Source organism: Capra hircus, chromosome 10 (genome assembly GCF_001704415.2).
Source record: "Capra hircus breed San Clemente chromosome 10, ASM170441v1, whole genome shotgun sequence".
NCBI lineage: Eukaryota > Metazoa > Chordata > Mammalia > Artiodactyla > Bovidae > Capra > Capra hircus.
The window spans coordinates 58,662,961-58,683,880 of NC_030817.1; the positions used below are offsets into that span (position 1 = coordinate 58,662,961).

Genomic DNA, 20,920 nt, shown 5'->3' on the forward strand with positions numbered 1-20,920 from the left:
AGGTAACAATTCAAAGCTTTCAGCCCACATAAAAATAACAACTTCCCTTATAGACAGCATGTCTCATGGATACCGAGTATTAAAGGCAACCATCTTAGAAGACAGGCACCTGTTTATAACTGTGCCTTCTGTAACTTACAGAAGCTTTCCTCAAAGCTAAACAAGGGTTTACATCAGTTAATTAGTTGATAACGTCTACTGAATGCTTAGTTTTGATGGAGTCCCATGTTAGATAGCATTTACATTGTCATAAAGACAGTGTGTTTGTAATGAAATATGATTCTATGAAGCCAATTTTGGTTGCTAAATGAGGAATGATAAACCTGCAGGAAGGAAGAAAAGACAAAGGAGGAAAGAAAGGAAGAAGAGATATCAAATCCATCAAATTCCATCAATCCAGAGGATTTCTGTTCCTTTGGTCCATGAAGCCTGTCTTGGACAGTGGTTCTCAAACTCACGTGTACATCAGAATCACCTCGCAGTTTTGTTAAAGGCACAAGAAAGGGCCTGAGAGTTTGCACATCTAACAAGTTTCCCAGGTGCTGCTGATGCTGAATGTTGGTCTAGAGACCACACTTTAGAACCACTGCTCTAAAATGATTGGGGGTCCTGGTGGATCTTTCCCAGTTTACATTCTAGATATTTGTCCAAGGCTGACACCATCACTGGATTTCCTAAACCTGAGTTCTTTTGAAATATGTTACAGGTTCACACTTAGTACTTCTTACCTGATGAAATTTAATGTTTCCAACCAGAAGAAGCTTCATGAGAAAAGAAATGGATGGAAAGGCTGTTGAGAGAAGGATAAGAGGCAATCAAGAGAGGAATATAAATTACTCTATCATTATAATTAATATTCACTGTGGACTGAGTAAACGAGATTATCCCAAGGATAAATGAATTATATTTTCTACCTCGCTTTTTATTAGCAACTTAAATTTGCTGATGAAGAAGACGCAACTGGATCAACATAGTGGCTAGCACAAAAGGAAATTAGATGATTTAGCAATAAATTTTACTGAATAGAAAGTGACAATAGCAAAGTTACAACTAACATTCTGAAAAACATTAATTAATGTTTATTTTGACTTAAGTACTGTTTGTCCAAGTGGAGGTGCTTATTTTAGTAACCAAAGTATTATAATTTTTTTTTTTTGCATCCCCAAACCTGCTTCCTAGTGCAATGATATGATCTATTTATTTGATGATTTATTTCTTTTTCTAGATTTCAAATAATATGGATAAATAATAAGAACTGCAAAGAAATGTCTGAGAGGCACATGTGCATGGTGCTTGTGAGTCTAAGGAAAATGGAGGCTGGGATTTTTTAGTAAAAGCACTTTTAAAGTATTTTATCATTATTTACAAGTAAGGGAGAGAATACAATTTCTTTTTTGGCCAGGGAGTCAGTTCTCATCAGGGTTGGTCTCTTCATCTTTTCCTTTGTAATCCCCATCATATCAAATTCAAGGAACTTAGGGATCCACAGGGGATCTACACTTCTTCCAGCTTCTTCGCTTTTAGATAGTTTTGGTCAATTCAAACCAAATGCTAGGCTCACTCTCAGATACATTCACAGGCCTCCTGGCACACATGTGTACCTGATCTGGCTTTGTAGCCTGCTCTTGGCAGTATAGAGATAACTTTGATGTCTAGAACACTGCAAAAAGTGGCTTGCAGTACGTGCTGTATCTCAGCCACCCCATCCTCCTTCCATGTGGATACAAAGGGAGTTCAATGCTAGCTCCACTTCTCCCCCCACCACACCCATTTCTGGATTAAGGCTGATTACAGCTCATGCCTCTGCTCCACAAAGTCACTCTAAAATGGCCCAGAGTTCTGACTTGTGAAGGTGAAATATGAGTTTGACCTTCTTTAATTGAGCCTACCATTCTCTGACTGCCTAAACTGAGAGGCTTCCTACAGATAAGAGCTGGCTCAGAAAATTTCACACTTAAAGTTGCACTTGTAAAAGATGGGGTCACCTCCATTGGACTAAATACATCCTACAATACTATTATTCTAGAAGAGCCATGGTGAATTCACACCTATTTTACAGAGCGCTTTCTTTTAAAAAACTTATGGCAAGTCAGCTCAGCAGGGCAAGGTGCCCACAGATTTGAACTTGTTAGCCTGCCTAGGCTAGAAATTCAGGAACTTCAAGACACTAAGCTCGTTTCTAGTATTGTGCGTCAGCAAAGACTATTCTCTTTTTCCCTTAATGAAAAAAGTATCAGCTGCAAACATTTATTGAGCTTTGAGGTTGGCACAAAAGAAGTATTAGATGTGATTTTTGCCCTGAAAGTGTTTACAATGAAGTTTAAATGAGAGAATTAAGTCTGCGCATGTGAAATCAGAAACAATGAAAGAATGCCTAGCATTAAACATGAACTGTGCAGTGCAGACAGTACAGATGTATGATGTCAGAGGGCTGGGAAGAGCTTTAGGAAACAAGTGAATAGGTAAAGATTAAAGGATGCATATGATTTGTATAAAAAGATGGGTGGTCTTTCTCTGTGTTTTATTTATAATGCAAAAGTTTACACAATTTAATACCACTCACTAAATCTCATTGTAAGGGTCTGGAAGTCTCAAACTGGTAACCAATGGGCCAAAGGACTTTTTCCTTCTACCAACATTTGGAATGTTTTAAAACAAATTTGTATTAGCTGTCAACATTAAGTTGAAAGATTTGCAATGAAATGTATAATTTCTGTTTTCTCTTAAACAAAGTGGAGAGTCTACCAAAACCCAGCGCACATTTCTAAATGGTAACAATGAACTCCAGTACTCTTGCCTGGAAAATCCCATGGATGGAGGAGCCTGGTGGGCTGCAGTCTATGGGGTCGCTAAGAGTCAGACATGACTGAGCGACTTCACTTTCACTTTTCACTTTCATGCACTGGAGATGGAAATGGCAACCCACTCCAGTGTTCTTGCCTGGAGAATCCCAGGGACGGGGGAGCCTGGTGGGCTACTGTCTATGGGGTTGCACCGAGTTGGACACGACTGAAGTGACTTAGCAGCAGCAGCAACAATGAACTAGAGTTGAGTAAAATCCACCCCCATTACATGGAACACTAGCTCTCCAGTCTCCACAGCCCATACCAATCCCTAAGCTTCCACCACTTAACCTGCTTCACTTTTGAATATTACCTGCATGCGTGTTAATTCATTTCAGTCATGTATCGGACTCTTTGGGACCCTATGGACTGTAGTCAACCAGGCTCCTCTGTCCATGGGACTCTCCAGGCAAGAATACTGGAGTGGGTTGCCATTTCCTCCTCCAGGGGATCTTCCCACCCAGGGATCATTGGCAAACAGGTTCTTTACTACTAGCGCCACATGGGAATATCACCTACTTGGACCCTGTGGGCAGCTGAGCTCACAAACCCTGCTATATGTTAGCAGGGCCTCCTGCATGGGGTGGGGTGGAGGAGGCTGTCGCAAATGTTCCACTCCAACCAATTCAATCAAAACGACAAGTGATCCTGCCCTCTCAGCCTAGAAAGGGAAAGTGACTTTCACACAGAAGGATATTTTATAAAATATTATGCTCAGTCTACAGAAGAAAATATCATGGACAATATCATGGACAATATCATCTCTCAACAAAGAGAGTTGAGCTTTGGTTTTTCAAGTGCACTGGCAATTGCCACTCAAAATGCACATTCTACAGTGGGGGTTTGGGGGCTCTGTTTGCACAGGAAGGATGGGTGCTTTATTAACTCTTCCAGTTCACTTACTGTAGGAAGACCCATGTGAGCAAATTTTATGTATGAAAATTTGGAGTGGTATAGCAGATAAATTGGATTATACTTTTTTTAAGAAAATTTACTTTTTTTTTTTAAAGATTTGTTCATATATATTTGAAATCTAGTCAGATCGATATGTAAAGTAGCCTTGCATGTCCTAGAAAGTAGGGCACTTCTGAGTGAATATTTACTGTGGACAATCAGTTCCTTAGTGTATGACTGAGGAAAAGTATGGAGCATCCAAATGCTCAGCAGGTCAGATTTGGAATTAGTTTCATGCTGGTGTTGGAACAGTCATTCATTTGTTCATTAGGCCATTCCCAAATGTATTTATTTGGCCCAGTGGGGCTTGTCTCAGCCCTTCTATTAATCAGCCCTATGAACTTGGGCAGATCCCTTAATCTCGGCTGGTTTTGGTTCTTCAAATGAGGACATCATATTAAACGATCTTGAAGTTCCCTAAAGACAAAACATGCCAATTTTTCACCTGAGGTGCCTAGGATAAAAGGAGAATAATTTGTTCTGAGTTTATGGTTGACCTGCAGTGCTTTGACTTTGAACACCTCTGTCCATCATGGTCAGTGTGCAGCAGGCGGTAGGGCTGATTGATGCTCAACTTGCAGCCACCAGGAAGACTACTCTGGTTTTCCACATTCAATTTCCATTTTCCTTCTGTTTGGCCCTATAATCCACTGGTAGATTACCAGGGGTTTCTGGTTGTGAAATACTTTGTCATCTCTCAAATTAAAAGTACAACTCATGTACATTTCTATACGCTTCTCCCTCATACTCCTTCCTTATGGCCATTTTCTCTTCAATAAAATCATATAAAGTTTCATTTGGTGATCCATTCACATTGTATGAACTTCAAAATTTATAAGAGCATATGGAGTACACAGTAAAATATGCCTACTCAAGCCTCAGACACGATGATACAAACTATGGCAGAAAATGAAGAGGAACTGAAGTGTCTGTTGACCTTGAAGAGGGTGAAAGAGGAGAGTGAAAAAGCTGGCTTAACATTCAACATTCAAAAAATGAAGATTGTGGCATCCAGTCTCATCACTTCATGCAAATTCTGGATTCAGTTGGATATATCCTTGGCTTTCTCCCTTGTCTTTTTTCTTCTCTTCTTTTCTCAGCTATTTGTGAAGCCTTCTCATACCACCACTTTGCTTTCTTGTATTTCTTTTTCTTTGGGATGGTTTTAGTCACTGCCTCCTATACGATGTTATGAATCTCTGTCCATAGTTCTTCAGGCACTTTGTCTGTTGGATCAAATCTGTTGAATCTATTTGTCACTTCCACTGTATAATCACAAGGAATTTGATTTAGGTCATAAAGGCTATAACAGCGTGAAAGTTCATAAAGGTCATAACAGCCTGAAAGAATGAGTGGTTTTCCCTACTTTCTTCAATTTAAGCCTGAATTTTGCAATAAGGAGCTCATGATCTGAGCCACATTCAACTCCAGGTCTTGTTTTTGCTGGCTGTATAGAGTTTTTCCATCTTCAGCTGCAAAGACTATAACCAATCTGATTTTGGTATTGACCATCTGGTTATGTCCAAGTGTAGAATCATCCCTTGTGTTGTTGGAAGAGGTTGTTTTCTATAACCAGTGTGTTCTCTTGACAAAACTCTGTTAGCCTTTCCCCTGCTTCATTTTTTACTCCAACTCCAAACTTCCCTGTTACTCCAGGTATCTCTTGACTTCCTACTTTTGCACTCCAGTCTCCTATGATGAAAAGGACATCTTTTTTTGGTGTTAGTGCTAAAAAGTCTTCTTGGTCTTCACAGTACCTTTCAACTTCACTTTCTTCAGCATTACTTATTGGGGCATAGACTCGGATTCCTATGATGTTGAATGGTTTGTCTTGGAAACAAACTGAGATCATTTTGTTGTTTTTGAGATTGCACTCGATTTTTTACTCTTTTCCAGCCAAATTGATAAGTGATAAATCTGATAATGTCTATTTAATTTTAACTTGCATTTTCTTATAAGTGAATATGGCATATTTAAAAGACCATCAATTCACATTCATTTGTTCTATTTGGTCTATACCAGATTACTGTTTCTTTGGCTTTTCCCAGGTGATGCAGTGGTAAGGAATCTGCCTGCCAATGCAGGAGATGTGGGTTCAATCCCTGGGTCAGGAAGGTCCCCTGGAGGAGGAAACGGCAACCACTCTATATTCTTGTGTGGAAAATCTCAAGGGCAGAGAAGTCAGGTGGGCTACAGTCCATGGGGTCGCAAAGAGTTGGACATAACTGAGCGACTGAGCCCATTCTTTCTTTCCTTTCTATTTACAGGAGTCCCTTCCATATTACAGAAATTAGCCCTTTTACTTCACAAAGTGTAGCAAATATTTTTCCTGGCTTGCTTTTGTATTTTAACATTGTTTTAACATTCACTTAGGTAGAAAGTTTTATTTTTGAGTGGTTGAATTTACTGACTTTTTCTTTTATGACTTCTTTTTATTGTTTTGGTGTTTTGAGGGGAGGGGCAATATTTTTACCCTTCAAGAATCTTTATGCAAAAAGTCCTATTCATATTTTCTCCCAGCACATTTATGGTTTCACCTTTCACCTTGAAATTTTTGGATCCATTTGGAATTATTTTGGTATACTATTCTCCTCCTCTAGTTCCCTTCTCATTTTTTAAACCTTAGGCAAGTCACCAGGCAATTGTCACAGGCTAGGCAAAGCCTTTCCCTACCTGGCAGGCTTCTCTCTTCTTGAGAATGTCAAACACAGAACTAGCTACTCTGAGCTTGGTTTGAAAGGCGATGAGGGACGTGGAAACCAGAAGCAACTGAAATTAGGAAGGGAATAGTGCCAGGAATCTCCAAGTAGTTCTTCGCAGAAGCATTCACAGTTGCTGGTTTAAAATGTGAGGGTAAAATACCTGGATTTCTGGGCTTATTCTTCAAGCTCTATTGCTTATCCAATAACCATGAGACTTGATGATAAAGTCGATTTGGCAAATACTAGAGACTGTCCAGACCAACAAGTACCTAACAAAGAGAATTTAATTGTGACCCTTAGGAAGACATAAATTTTGCATTGTAATCCAGAATCCACTTTGATATCTATACATGAAAATAAAATTAGAGTTACATGTAACAGTATTCACATCTATTACATGCATTCTGGCATTTTCTACCTTATTATGTTCCATGCCATTCCATCCTATTTTGTTTCGCTTTTTAAAACTATTGATCAAAACACGCTAAACAAATTAGTCACGCTTTGACCTTTAGTATGAAGAACATAGGCTAAAGGAGAATGAACATTTACCTTCTCTGACAGAAATTTAGGTATGTAAACATCATACATTATTCCCTCATAATTCATGTAAATAGGTTTATAAATGTCATATATTTTTGGCTACATTTAAAAGGAATACAGTGTATTTGGGAGCACTTCAATTGTAGAATTCAAATAATAATTTAAAATAAGTTAAAACTCAGAACCTATGAAAAACATAAAATCCGTATATGATTAACTCACAGCAGTAGCTGTTATAACTTGGGAATGAGTGATTTTCAGACCAACTAAATGACAAATAAATTCAACCAACTAGAACTCAACAATATTTCCATCATTTGATGATCACAAGTCATTGTTCATACATGGAACTAAAACTCAGGAACTAAACTTTTAACAGTAAAGGAGATCAACTGAAAAGTTGATTTTGCCTGGTTGCTGTTTAAACATAAGCTAAGATTTTGCTTATTTTGAAAAAGTCTATCATAAAAGAGAATAAGATCTAGAAAAAAATCAATCATGTTAGATGTAATATTAACATGGGCCTTGCTCATGACGTCCATCTAAGGCCTCACTACTTCCAGAGCTGCTGCTACTTCTGAGGTGTCTCTCCCTTCATTGTGAACATATGGGGTTGGGCTAGGACTGCAGGGTGCCCTCCTGCCATGACACTCTCTGGTTCTTGGTGATTTGCCCAAATGAAACAAGGACAACCATCCCACAAAGATCCCTACCAGCACTATCAAGAAAATCTGCCCATTTCTGAAGACAAAAAGCAAGAAAGACTGTTTCTAAGTATTTAAAAATAAACCTCAAACTTCCCTTGAGTATCCCTCACCTCACACCATCCTTTTTTGAACCTAGTGGGCTAATACTATCCAGCACCACCTGGAAACCTAATAAGAGCTCAACTACAGCTGTCCTCCAGCGGATTACAGAGGTGTTTGGCAAGTTCATACCAAATACAACCACTTCTGGTGAAGAAGTCATTTCAGTTTGGGAAAAATGAGTAATTTGGCCATTTAATTTGCATTGTTCTGAAAGTTGCCAGACTTGTCCTGCTAGGCATTAGTGTCAGAAACTTTCATCTCCCTTGGCTCCACCTCCTCTCTCTGTGTGCAGAGCAGAGCAAAGGGAGGAGGCCCCACGACAGTGCCATCCAAGGAGCCAAAGCAAGGTCTGGGTTTTGAATGAATGATGACTTTTGAATTATAAAAGCTTTTCCATGGAAACTTTCACTCAAGACTTTTACTGACTTTACAAACAGGAATGAATCCAAGCTGGGGAATACACCATCAAGAAGTTCAGTGACAAGAACAGGTCTGGGATTATTCTTCTTATGAAAGATAACTTCCCTGTGTTTCTTATTCTCTACAAACCTGACACAGAGGGGACATAGACACATATGTTCCCCTATATTCTTAATTTGAAGACTATTACACCTGCTGATTGTTTCTGTAAATGATGTGGTACCTGATTTTAGCAAATACAAGCTCCTACATGTAAGTGAAGTCTCTCTGTAACTAGGAGGTAAACTGCTTATTTAAACATTTGCTTTCTCTTATGCTTGGAAGAAGGCTAGTGACCTGGGGCCTTTTAAAAAGGACCCTTGACCCTTCTCTCTAAGGCTGTTGTTCTGCTCTTTAGAGTAAGGTTGTTAATTACACCCTTTAAACCACCTATTATTCTGAGCTGCTGTAGTCCATAATCTCTCTGTCAGAGTTGTCCTCAGTCAGCTCTGCTCAGACCCCAGAGCTCCATGCTCAAAATGGAGACTGCTTAATATCCCTGGGTTCCTGCAGGTCACTCGATTTTACCTCCTCTCTTTTCAAAGGAGCCAATTTCTTTTTTATTTCATCATTTGAAAACCATAAGAAAGAGATTTTTGTCTAAAACAAGGTTATACAGGTTTCTTCCCAAATTCATTATTGTAGAGAGGAAATTGAGGACCTGAGACAAACTTGATTCATGTAGTGCCTCAAAGATCAAAGACACCAACACAAATGCATGTTCTCTTGCTATGATGAGAAGTCTATGCAGGTTTAGGAATGCAAATGTTTAAAAGTGATGGCAAACATGAATATGGTGCAGAGACTCAATAAAATAGAGTGTAAACCTTGAGCGTGACCAAATATGGCTTGTAAAGAAATGAGGGCCTTTCTGTGGAGTGTGAGGTAATATTGAGTATGTAGTACAAACAGTTACCAGAGCTATAATAATGCAATTGGTACATAGGGACATTCCAAGGAGAAATTTTCTGAAATCAAAAGTTTAAAAATCAGTTATGAAACAGTGGTTTTCAAGAGATATAGGGAATTAGAACCTAGAAAGTTTATGACTTGTAATTGTAAGTTATTTATCTTATAGGAATCCTGAAAATTGAGCTCTTTTAAAACACCTCTAAGTGTACTTTAATAATAATAATTTAGTAATACTTTAATATTGGTGAGCAAGCCTAGACTTTCCCAAACTTGATTTATCAAGCATTTCCAATGGTTGTCAGTATTACAGACCTTCATCTTCCTCATCACCAAATGTTACTGAGATACATTTTTAATCAAAGTTGTATTGCAATCACTGTAGCTTTTTTCCCTCCTATGACTCTAGCTGTTGACTATTATTATTTACACAAATGAAATGATTTTTTAAAATATTAAAACATATCTAAATTTCTTTGACATGTTGAGAGGTAGGATGTTTGACTCCACCCCTTGAGTCTGGGCTGTAAGCAATTATCCCACGACTGTGGAATAGATGTTTCACAAGGCTGCCTTGGAAAAGACCATGCAGTTTCCTCCTGTTGCTCCTGGTATACTCACTCTTGGAGAGCTCACTCTTGGAGAGCTCACCACCATGCTGGAAGTCTGGCTATTGTGAGACTGTCATGCTGGAGGGGCTACTTGTTGGCACCTCAATCAGCAGCCCTATTGAGCTCCCAGCCCGCAGTCTCCCAGCCCACAGTCAGTATCAACACATCAACCAGATGTGTCAGAAAGAAGCCTTAGGATCATTTCAGCCTGTAGTCATTGAGTCCAGATCCTGAGTCTCCCAGGCTGGGGTCCCGGACATTGTGGAAAGAGACCTGCTGTGTCCTATATGAATTCTGATCCATGGGATCTGAGAGAGCAATGCATGGTTGTTTCGTGCTGCCGAGTTTTGGGGTTGTTTGTGATGTAGCAATAGTATCTAGACAATTCATAATGACTATAATGTAAGTTGTGTTTCTTAATCCTTTGTGTTTCATTCAATTCAGGCTATAAAATCTTATGCTGGAGAAAACCTGTAGTGACTCCAGTCTCTGTAGTATGCTTTCCCAATCCAGTGTGATTTAGCCACTACAGATAAATTGCGTTTTGGTTGGGGGGAAAGAAGGAAAATGATTTGGATGATCTTTTCTAAGAAATAAAATGGAGAAGCTTCAACTAGGCTAACACTTCAGGGGGGTCTCACAGTTAGCACGCACAGCTGACTTACATACTGATTCTGAACTACTTTGGAACCAGGGTTTTAATGAAATTATGTCTCCAGAGTGTATATACCTAGACCACCTTGAAGATCCCATGTGGCCATCCTTCTTTATCTGATAAATGACATCATGCATGAGTCCTGGCCTGGATGAGACCTAGATTCAACCTCCTGACCTATTCCATAAGTCCCCAGATCCAGACAATCCCTGTTTAATACTTACATTCTGATCAAGAAAGCAAGATATTCATTTTTAGGTCATAGAATCTGAGGATGTGGGGATTGGGCAGGATAGAGATATGGAGGTATGTGATGGATATTTACTTTGCAGTGGTCTATACTTCTCAATTTGTCATTTCTCTGCTCATCTTGAAAGTGAAGGAGAAATTGGTACCAAACTTGGACCCTGGCCAATAAAGTAGACTAAAGGGGAAATCTTTAGATGTGGTCAAATTCTATAGAATAGGAAAGTAAAGTGAATTGGCAATGCTTGAAACATTGTTTTGTAAAATGGTTTAACACCAGAATCTTTCTACAAGATCAGATTTTCCAGGAAAGATGAACTAAGTGTTATAATTTTTTTCAATTAGGATAAGGTTAAGAATGAATCTATGCTGGTTTCTTCCTTTTTCAATGAATCATATTTTGGAAAACTCAATTAAAAGAGCCTGAAAGTGCCATAGGTATCATTCAGAAGCCTTTGACCTTCATTTTCACTAAATGAAGTTGGCATATGCATTAACATGGAGACCTTCCCTCCTGGGAAGTAAGTGCTCTTTGGTTCAAGACTATTCTTCTGAAGCTCATCAGGTCAGTCTTAGGTTGAAGTCATTAAAAAGCCACCTAAGCCTATTGTCAAATTCAACATTATCTTTCCTTACAAGGCTACTGCTGCTTGCCCACAGCTCTGTTACTCAAATGCATGATTCATAGCTTTAGACTCTGCAGTCTACAGAAGGTAATTTTTTCCTGTGCTCTACACACTGGTGGTTTACAACACATCCCTAGCTCTGGGCCACAGCAAGCTCTAGTACAAAGGAGTCCCTTCTAATGTTGAAGGGTTCTTCAAATGGCATTGTTTGTTTTCACTAAAATTTTGTAATGTAATCCCCAATGATTAAACATATCTTCTTTGTAACAGGGTTAGGGTTAGAGGCTACAAGAGAATGACCACATTGATAGCCTGAGAAATTGATGCTATAATTTACATAAAGGAATCACAGTTACATTAATTTCTTTCCTCTGTAATTGTGAATGGCAAGCTAGATTCATCTGAGTCCTCATACTCATCCTTGGAAGGCAGCTGGTATAAATGGCTCTTGCAGAAGGACTTCAGCTAAAAAAAAATTATCTAGATTCAGCAGGCAAATATCTGTATCCAGAATTTATCTCAATCTTCCCCCAAATATTTTGGGATGGCAAGTTGCTGACCTGTAGTCTTCTGATGGTGGGAAAAGGGGCTCAAGAATATGACAATCCAAAATGTCATTCAATAAACTTCGTTGTTTAAACTGAAAGCATCAGATTACTTTCTCCCTAATACCAACCTGATGGATTGGAGTTTATAAAGGAGGCACCAAGAGTATTTGGAGTTTGGAGAAATTCACAGAAGGACAAGTCAGGGTAGAGATATGGAAACGACTCCTTTTGGAGGACTTTAGATACTTAAAGAGGGATCAAGGCAAAGAAGTAGGATTCATCAGAGATCACCTGCCAACTTGGCCATTATATTAACACCAAATCCATCAGGGTTGAACTTTTTCCCAGGCTCCTCCTAACACACTGTTACCTGCCTCCATGGATATTACTGCACTTCTGGCTATGATCGCTCCATTCGGTATGCAGTTTGCTATGCAAATATGTAGGATGCTGATATGAAAGTTTTAAGAGTTTCTTATCGGGGAACACTTAAATAAGTACAGAATTACACTAGTTTTGTGTTGGGTAAGAGCTGACTCATTGGAAAAGACTCTGATGCTGGGAGGGATTATGGGCAGGAAGAGAAGGGGACGACAGAGGATGAGATGGCTGGATGGCATCACTGACTCGATGGACGTGAGTCTGAGTGAACTCCGGGAGTTGGTGATGGACAGGGAGGCCTGGCGTGCTGTGACTCATGGGGTCGCAAAGAGTCGGACACGACTGAGCAACTGAACTGAACTGAACTGATGCCCATTTCATCGTAATAGCTGAGTATGCTTTCTCATATTTGGATTAGCACATAGAAAACAATGATGCAAAATGTAAATCTGCACAATTACCCCAGTAAGTATATAGCAGATTGCTAGCATCCACTGAAATGTGAGATACAAAAGGATTATAAAACATAGTCCTAAGATAAAAGGAACTTCAAAATGTAAAGACAAAAGACTAGCAGAAATGTCACAAAGGGGAGAGGACAAAAAATAATAAATCAGTATTTGCAATGAGAAGACTATAACTATGTCTGGTTCTTTCTACTTATGCACATGAAGATGCTTCAACTCACTTGGTGTTTCCAACAACCCATTTATACGTGCAGGCTCAGCAAAGTGGTCAAGAAGACGGCAGGAATTCTATGTGTAGGAAGAAAATGGTTACCACATTTATTCTTCATTAGATTAATGAGGGAGATAGAGAATGTTCAAAGGAAGATACTTGAGGGTACTGAAAGTGGAGGGTCTGGAGAAAATTCAAGATAAAGTGAACAAGCAAAATGTATGATACAGGAAAAGAAAGCTTAGAGACAAGAGGAAGTTTGGTGTGGGAGAATTGTGAAACATGTGGAGTAGACAAGAGCTCGGCATGTAAACTCTAGTATGTCTGAGAATCAATCACCAGGGGAAATTGTTTTGTTCTCTCTCTCTTTTTTTTAAAGCAAATACTTGGAATTCACTACTGAATGATTCTGAATGGATTGGCTGGGACCAAAAATACCAAAATAACATGCACTCTGAATCTTTCTGATGCAGTTGGTCCAAAGGACCATGCTTGGAGAGATACTGAAAAAAATGATTGCTGAGGTTTTGCAGAGGAAGGCAAAAATCATAACCTTTAAACAAAAAATAAAGATAGGAGGAATAAATAATATTATCTTGGAGAATTTACAGATCTTATTTCTTTTCTGAGTGAGGGTTAATATATGGGTAACCTCATTATATATATAGTATAACCTATAACCTAATGAGTATAGTTATATAGTAACCTCATTCATCTAGAACACAGCTAAGCTAAGAAGTGGGGCCAAAAAAATGCTGTAAAGTGGACAAAACTGACTTAAGCAAATCCACACTGTTCTGATAAAATAAATCCTCGGGGCCCTGCTTCAAAGTTGTTTAGTTTTGTTTAAGAAATGTCTAAAAACTTAACTATTGGGTTTCTTAACTCATAGCAGTTTAAACCATAAAATGTGGCAAGGAGAGGTGCAGTAGGAGGTCAAGGGGTGGGGGACAGATGCTGGGGGCACAGATACAGGAGGCAGCAAGAGATGATGGCTAACATCCTAACATTAAAGAATATGCGAGGCGGCAGAAGGATTCACTTAGAGGAAGGGCAAATTGTCTCTAATGATTAATAACACCTATGGGCAACTGTGGTTCTGGGTGTTATAGCAACTGATATTCATAATTATGATCTCTAAGCTTAAAAAATGGTTAAATTATTTTTAGTGTATTTTACTGAACAGGACATGGAATTATGACATTTTTGAAGGCTTCTGATATTAAATGGCTTAAATTTTTAGCAGAGGAGAAACTCAGCTTTGGTTTTCCCTATTATATATTCATTTATACATTTGCCTATTTATTCTTTTCCTTATAGCATGCAAGGCATCATGCTAAGTTTCAGGAGAAAATAATACAGTTCTTCCAAAAGCAAAATGTGAGAATCGAGAAATGCAAGCACCTGGAGTTTAGAAAAAAGTTCAGAGATCTAGATTTGAATTTGGGAGCCACTTGTGTAGATGTTTCAGTTGAAGCTATGTGAGTACAGTGAAGAGGGTAGAGGAGGGGATAGAGCAGCTCAGGACAGAACTAAGGAGTGGCCTCACACACTAATGATAAAATAAGGCATTACTGTGTTATATACAAGATCCACATTAATCCTCGTAACAACTAGGATGAATTATGAACTGGGAAATTTGGACATAATTAGGGACTAACTCCTTTGGAACAGAAGTCTTGCCCACCCAAGACTTGGTCTAATTGTATAATAGAATAAAAAAATAAGCATTGCTTAGAAAGACAAGCTTGACTGAGCTTCCATCTGGTAAAGTAATCAAGCAAATATTACCACAGCAGATTACAGAACTTTGGGTTTGACTCTGACCATTAAGATCACCTATTCACGATGTAAAATTTTGCAGAGTAAACTGGTACTATGAAATGTTTTGATACTTATTAAGAAAAAGAAATACCTTTTAATTATTCAGTGATTGATGTGAAAAATGAATAAAGTACATTAAAAGACATAGTGTATAGTACATTAAGATACGTCAATCTGTTAAGCAAATAAAAACTCTAAATTTTACCATTGATGTTTGTGAGTGAGAAGTGGTGATCAAGATGGTGTATTTATTCTGAGTGTGCTGTGACTTCCCATCAAGTCGTCTGCTAAGTCATAGGGGCAAAAGAGCTAAACTCTTCAATTCATTCACCAAAATGTATGAAACATATACTTTACACAAGACCCTTCAGTAGATACATAGGAGATACAAAGGTGGCTAATGTTTAGTGCCAGCTTGGAAGAGCTATGACAGCTGTGTCTGTGAGTGCTAAGTCACTTCGGTCGTGTTTGCCTCTTTGTGACCCTATGGACTGTAGCCAGCCAGGCTCTTCTGTCCTTTGGATTTCACAGGCAAGAATACTGGAGTGGGTTGCCATTCCCTTCTGCCAACCCAGGGATTGAACCCATGTCTCTTATGTTTCTGCCATTGGAAAGCGGGTTCTTTACCACTAGCACCACCGGGGAAACCCTATGAGTAGCTGAGGTAGTGGCTAAATCAGAAGTGGCTAAATCAGATGGCGGTGATTATAAAGTATCTTTGCACATTTCTTGTTCCAAACTTCCAACAAATCATCCAACGAATTTCAGACCTTCCATAGGAAGTAATCTGAGCCTAGCATGCAATTAAGTAAACAGCCACTTCAACAATATTATCTCTTCTTTACATCACTATTATTTATCAGTTGTCTTTGTAACCAGGAACAAACCACATCAATTTCTGACTAAAGCTACAAATTTGTAAGAGCATGGAATTATCGGTTCCAAAGCCAATTTCTACATGACCTAGTTGTAAGAAACACAGACATATTATTTATATGCATATCTATATAATAAGTAATAAAATAAATAAAATTGATAATGATCAATATAATTATCTGTTCATATAATTATCTGTTTTATCTATATATAATTATATTTATATATAACTATATCTGTTTATATAATTATATATAAATATAATGTATATTTATAATTATATATTTATATACATTAATATTGCTTGTTTATTAGTTGAATTGTTTAATAGTAGGCACATTGCTTATCTGTTGAATGAAAAATAGAACATAAAACTTGCTTTAAATTTGCTATGAGCTATCTGAGTTGTATATTTATGATATGCACTAACTTGTCACTTAAAGCTGTTAAAATTCTCACATTATAAAATAGACATAAGCAGTAGAACTTTTCTTTAGAGCCCTGATGGCTCAGCTGGTAAAGAATCTGCCTCCAATGCAGGAGACCTGGGTTAGATCCCTGGGTTGGGAAGAACCCCTGGAGAAGGGAGCAGCTACCCACTCCAGGATTCTGGCCTGAAGAACTCGTGGACTGTATAGTCCATGGGGTTGCAAAGAGTGGGACGCGACTGAGCAATTTTCACTCTGGAGGTTAACCGCTCCTTGGCGCGCATCTAAAGATCATCGAATTCAACTAGAAAGTCACGGCGCTATGTCTTTGCCAGATGCCAGCCACCTGGCAGTCCTCAGGTAAATGATGCTCAAGCTTTCACATCGTTGCCCTTTTAACCAAGAAGTTATCAGAGATATCCTGCACTGGAGAGAAAAGTCCACAGGACATGAACTATTAAGCGTTAGTGTTTTCTCGTTCAACCCAGGATGCTTTTCAATAACTTTTATTTTTTAGAATAAGTTAGATTTACAGAAAAATTGTGAAAATAATACAGAGAATTCCTATATGTGCCATTTCCAGTTTCTGTATTGTTAACATCTTACATTAGCATGGTATATTTATCATAATTAACAAATTAATACTGATACATTATTACTAACTGATGTTCATACTTCATTCAGAATTCCTTAATTTTTTACTTGATGTTCATTTTCTATTCCAGGATTCCTTCCTAGATTCCACATTACATTTGGTTGTCCTGTCTCTTTCAGCTCCTCTTCCCTGTGGCAGTTTCTTAGGCTTTCCTTGTTTCTAGTGACCTTGACAGCCATTTTGTAGAATCCCCCTTTATTGGATTTTGCCTGTTTTTCTCATGAACAGACTATGGTCACGGGTTTTGGGGAAGACTACCATAAAAGTGGTACCATTTTCATTGCATCATATCAAGGGTACATAATATCAAGATGACATCACTGTTGATGTTGATCTTAATCACCCAGTTGAGGTAGTGTTTGCAAGCTTTCATAGTAAAGTTATCCTTTTTCCCTCTCGTCATACTGTTCTCTTTGGAAAGAAATCTCTATGCAGAGTCTCCACTTAAAGAATGGGGAGTTACGCTGCACCTCCTTGAGGTTGGAATATTTACATGGACTTCATGGAATTTTTCAGCATGGGAAGTTGTTTCTTCTCTCCTACTTATTTTTTATTCAATCATGTATTTATATCAGTATGGATTCATGGATATTCATTTTATATTTTTGTTATAATTTAAATACTGCCTGACTTATTTTGTTGTCAGATTGTTCCAGCTTTGGTCATTGGGAACTCTTTTACTTGGCCCCTTTGTTTGCCGTTTGATGCCCTTGGAGTCCTACCTCTGCTTTCCTACTCTCTAAGCTCACTGCCTGTCCTTCTTCCTCCTAGTAAACCTCATTCCTTTTCTTCTCTTAGCTGCTCATGAACAGCAGCTCTTCCAGGGACAAAGCAGCATTAGAGTCACCAGAAGAACCGTGCCCTTCAGAGAATTTTGTATCTCTTAGAAGTAGTTAGTAATTACACTTAGAGAAAATACGACCCATTCTTCTACCATTCAGTAAGTGTTCCAGTACCGATTCTTTTGGCAGCAGTATCAGTACCTACTACCTCCTAGGTAAGGTAGTCTTTTCTTGCTAACTGAAAAGTCAGTTTAAAATAGCTGAAACAATAAGGAAATACTTCTTGCCTTCAGAGTATGAGAAAAATTTTCTAGAATCCTCCCAAAGACTTCTTATGTCTCGCAATAAGAAGATACAAGCCCCAGATGGGTCACAGGTTCACCTCTAGATCAGTCATTGGTAATTTAAATGGGGTCAATGGCACTCCACTCCAGTACTCTTGCCTAGAGAATCCCATGGATGGAGGAGCCTGCTAGGCTGCAGTCCATGGGGTCGCTAGAGTGGGACACGACTGAGTGACTTCACTTTCACTTTTCACTTTCCGGCATTGGAGAAGGAAATGGCAACCCGCTCCAGTGTTCTTTCCTGGAGAATCCCAGGGACAGGGCAGCCTGGTGGGCTGCTGTCTATGGGGTTGCACAGAGTTGGACACGACTGAAGCGACTTAGCAGCAGCGGCAGCATAATTGGTTTAGACCAAATAGATTATATCTCTGAGCTTCCCTGGGTGATGGTGGGGGGAGGGGTGATAGCTGAATACAATCAAGATTCTACTAGCAGGGAAGGAGATGACTATTAGGTAGGCAACGAAATGTGCAGGAGTAGAGCAAGGAAAGCATTATTATATTCTTTTATAATCCAGATTAAATTAGGTTCCCCTGCATATGCACACATACACAAACACTCTCGGTGTCATTATACTTCTTCATAGCGTGTTTTAACCTTAAAAGCAGAGCCCAAGGAAGGCCTTCATGAAGGTAGTTTAATTGGGTACTGACCTTAGAAAGTAGAAATTTAGGGATTAGGAGAATGAAATAGGGAGGGAGGAAAAGGATATGTCAATAGTATTGATTTGGCCACTGCTATGGGCAACTGAAACTTAATACTGCTTGAACATTTTGAGGAATTTTATGAAAAACATCTCCAAACTGCCCATTGATGGGATTAAAAGGGAAGGCATTAATTTATTAGCCTTAGTCTCCCACGGATTAAAGGTGTCCCCATGAGTGTTAACTTACCCTCACCCTAGGCTGGATAATTGTGAACTCTGAGCAGGTTCTCACAGTTTAGCATTAGAGAAGCCGTAGGCAAAGAGCAAGAAGTAGCCATTGGCCTTGGGAGACACTGTCAAATTGTACCTCTGTAAAGTCAGCCAAAGGGTGTTTGGAATGTGTTGTCACAGCAATGGTTGGATAAGAGGTGTGGCTGAAAGGATGTTAAGGAGAGATGCAAAAGAGGTGTCAGAGGCATAGCATTTATCCTGATTATAATTACTCACCACTTGTGGGAATATTTAATACATCTCCACTAGACTGTAAACACTACAAGGACAGGAACTGCATGTGTCCAGATTACTTTTTCTACCCTGTCACCTAGCACATTGCCTGGCACATTGTAGTCAAATCACTGAAAGTATATTGAAAGAATACACAGATAGAGGAATGCCACAAAATGAAGAAAAATGGAATTCAACCATCAGATCCATCACTTCTAAAACAAAGTGTCCAATAATAAACTAAAAATCAGCCCAACCTCCCCAAGTACAGGACCAAATCATTTGGGACTCCCTAGGTTCCTGAAGCATATGAGTGGTTGGTTTAGGAAAAGGCTGGGTCAAAAGGAATACATTATACGCTCTAACTAGTGCTTGGTTTGGAGAATACCTAAGGGAAGGCAACCCTTCCTGCCTCATTCAGCATGTAGTTGGTGTGGTTCTGGAAGCTCCACAGGAATTCTCTTTCAGGCACATTCTCTGTGGAGTAACTCCCAGCATCTTTCATAAATCGGAAAGGTCCATTCCTGAAGTTTCTCCAGTCCTGTGGGATCAGCCTAGCTATGAGCCAACCTCAATGAGGAGCCATGGATTATGGTGCATGAACTGGCCACCTGATCAGGCTTGAACCCAATAGTTTAGACAGTACCCCTGCCACTTCAGGACTAGGAGCAGAGTCAGGTGTACCCATTGCCCCAAAGTGGCCACTCCATTGAGTATCACTTACTTGGGGTGCATCTTTGTTATGATTCTTTTCTTATAGTTGTGGATTGATGATCCTTGTCCCTTGAAATTAAATTCAAAGTTTCCAGGATAGAGACCTGTCAACTTCCATTCTTCAATTAACTCTAATACTTGCAGATGCTGAATAATAATGATAACTATCCATTTCCTTCATAAAACATTTCAACTCTAAAAGAAAATGTTCTGGATTCCTTTCCCATGTTGATAAGGCAGCACATAATCCTCTGCTTGTATCTTGACATAACTTGATCTAAGAACCTGTTTGATTAAAGCCATGTCTCCATCCTACAGAGTTAAGGCCATTTATAGGAAAGAATATATTTTAATGACCATTGTGCAAATGCTATTAAGGCTATTACCCCAAAATGGCATTTCCCATCACTTGGCTGTGATCTGTCTGTTTTTGACATTTGCTTCCCTTTTAAAAGGCTGTAGACAGACTCTTAACTATAGCAGACCTACAAGAGAAGGTAAATTGGAAGGTTTTTATGATGTCTTCCCAGGAATCTTTTTTGAAATAAGAAGAGCTTATTCACAATATATTAAGACTTCTCTCTGATCCGCTTGCCAATTGACTGAGCCAGGTCAAGAATGTTGGCAGTCTTCTCCGTTTGGACTGACATTACCTACGGTAATTGGCTAGCAGATCTGGTGTCTATGGATTCCTTCCACCTAACCTAGCCCTGCAAGAGCCACTGTAAACCAGGGCTGGTTTACAAGAATGACATGTTGTACCTTCGATGTTGGCAGGTACAGCAAGTCTTTTGAAGCAGTCTTGCACCTGGCATTCACATTTCTGGTTATTTAAACAGCTCTCTAACCTAATCTGAAAGCTTAAAGTTTCCAGGTGGATGCTGTTTGACTTGTATCTGTTAAGTGTTTTATTATAAATAATAGAAGTAGTAGTAATAACTATATATATATTGTTATTAAGAATAGTAATAACAGTACTAATAATAAATTAAGAGGATGGGAACAAAACCTTGGAGGTATGGATATGTTTATGGTACAGACCATAGTGATGGTTTCATGGAAACATATTATCTCCAAATTCATCAAGCTGTACACAGTAAATTTGTACAGCTTTTTGTATGTCAATCGTACTCTAATGAAGTAGTTTAAACAATAAATGCAAATGAAATGAGTTTCCATTATT

General features: G+C 38.8%; 1 protein-coding gene across 5 annotated transcripts in view; it reads right to left on the reverse strand.

Annotated features, from left to right (window-relative positions):
• The window catches only part of FRMD6 (FERM domain containing 6), a 264,333-nt gene that overhangs the window by 174,971 nt on the left and 68,442 nt on the right, over nt 1–20,920 (reverse strand). For 3 of the 5 annotated variants that reach the window (XM_005685646.3, XM_018054346.1, XM_018054347.1), the window contains one exon: nt 729–790. The exons of the other annotated variants lie outside the window; for them this stretch is intronic. The gene's annotated coding sequence lies outside the window, so the exon portion shown is untranslated. The remainder of the gene's footprint in view (nt 1–728; nt 791–20,920) is intronic. 5 annotated transcript variants of the gene reach the window in all.